Genomic DNA, 2,465 nt, shown 5'->3' on the forward strand with positions numbered 1-2,465 from the left:
TGTTTTAATTTTATTATTCACATCCTTAAACTTTTTTTTTATTAATTCGTTCGTTATTTTTATATTAAATTTATTTTTGGTTATTATATCCACACTCTTCAGAGTCACTTAATATTGTATTGGTAATTAATTCAACCACTTTCAACTATGAGATTCCTATGTATTATGAATAATTTGTGTATGTATATCATTCAGTAAAATTAATTTTTTAGCTTTCATTATTATTGCCACATTTTAGAATTATCATAGTTATTATGTTATTGTATAGACACATATATTTTATTCTGGTGTAATGTATTAAAAAAAGTTGTATTTTATTTTTATTAAAACTGTAATGTGTGTATTATACAATAAATTAATTGATTAAGCTATAGGCTGATGGCTCGTTATAGTATTTCTTATTCGTGTTTGTCACGATTGTTTTATTATTATATTATTATTATTTTTGTTATTGATTACAGATCTATTGATCATATTATATTTATTAATACTATCATACAAATATAGGTATCGTCAAAATATATTCAAAAAGATCGTATTTAATCAATCTAAAATCTCATTAACGATGGGTGATCAAGAAACTTTCTTGAGTTAAATACACTCACATAACTATTGAAAAATTAAAAGAAACAAGAGTTTAATCACGTCATATTTGCAAGCCTTACAGAGAGAAATTCAAATAACACTTTTTCCCCTGAAAAATCAAAATAACATAGAGATAAACAAAAATACGAATTCCATGCATTTCCTAACAAAAATAATTTTTTTTTTATGATTATTTAATACATCATTGTCTTCTTTTTTGAGCCTAAATTAGGGGTCATCAAATGGTGACCGTGGTCCAGATCTGGATCACGTACATATTTTTTATATACCTAATAATTTAATATATTTTTATAATATTAAATTTACAAATTATAATTTTAAATACACATTTAATTAGCAATTGCTATTACCATATGTATAAACCATTAAATAAAAACAAATTGTAATCAGTTTGTCATGGTTTAACTCTAATATAGTGTAATATTTGTGTTAAAGTATTATAAGTGCATGTGACAAATAAATATGAAACAGTTGAAAAAAAGTCATTTTTATATATATAAATTATGCAACTTTATTTTTTAAGTCTTGCATACAATTAATATTTTTATTTTATATTTTCAGGAAATGAAATAATCGTTTTGTATTTATGCATTACCAAAAACTTTACTGAATTATACGTTCGTGCATATTATTCGTTTTAATTTGGTTTAGGTAGCACTTGCACACGTACCGTTTTGTATTTTCACCTACTCATATAATACGTTTATCATATCATAACAAGCCAAAACTCATAGGTTTTTGAATAAAATCAAAATCAAAATTAAATAACGGTACGAGTTTCAGACACCGGACACCGAACACTAACTCTAATGTAAGTTTTGTGGGCGGTCATCCGTGCAATGTGAGACGTTTATTTTCTAATAAATCTGTGTATGTAAACATGGAGAACGCGTGTGATAGGATCAACGCTAACTCTGGACTTGTGTGTATGTGTTTGTGTGTGCGAGTGTATGATTGGCCTCTGTTGGAATTCGAGTAGGTGGCGATGGTTGAAGACAAGGAAGAGCTTTACTGGGTCAAGGTCACTGGGGCACCGACCTCGTGTAAGGGCGTGACGCTAACCTTTATATTAGTATATTAGGTATCTATAAGCCACATAATATTATAACGTAAATAAGCAGAAGCAAGATCTACAACTATATAAGTATAATGAATTATATGGATACATGTTATAACTATATTATTAATTGTTATTTAAGTATTATTTGTAATTATTTGTTTTTATATTTTCATTTAATTTAGAAAGATGAAAGACACTATTTTTATAAATCAAATACTTTTTTTAGTTCTTTATTTCGTTTTGTTATAGACCTACAACTTCTGGTTGTGCTACTGACGTAAGTATTTTATCTTACATTCGGCACTATCGACTTACTTCATCACAATAATATTACATCGTTATTATGATATGAATTTTTATTATTTGTATTAATACTATTGTCATTAACAAGTTAAAAACGACATTTACAGACGTGATTTTTCTTCTTTGTATTTTATTGCTTTTAAATGTTTTCTGTCCATTTTCCCCTAAATATTGCAAAAAATCATATCTCTTTATTCTCTCTTTTTCTATCTGTTTCTGTTTTTTCAGTCAATCTATTCACATTCCGTCTTTCTGAAACACATAATTTAGTTATATAAACGTGTCATCGTTTCGGAATGTAAAGTTTGCGACGTAACCGCACCGAGACCACACATAGATACTATTTAAGTGAATATTTATTTATTATTCATACGAAAAATAAGGGGAAAAGAGTTTACCTATATTGTAGAACATCGTGTTTAATAGTAAATTATATATTTTAGTGATTCCTCCAAAAATATGAATAAATTATATGTATTAAATTAATAAAAATTAA

This window comes from Melanaphis sacchari, unplaced genomic scaffold (genome assembly GCF_002803265.2).
Source record: "Melanaphis sacchari strain LSU unplaced genomic scaffold, SCAv2.0 Contig0_pilon_pilon, whole genome shotgun sequence".
NCBI lineage: Eukaryota > Metazoa > Arthropoda > Insecta > Hemiptera > Aphididae > Melanaphis > Melanaphis sacchari.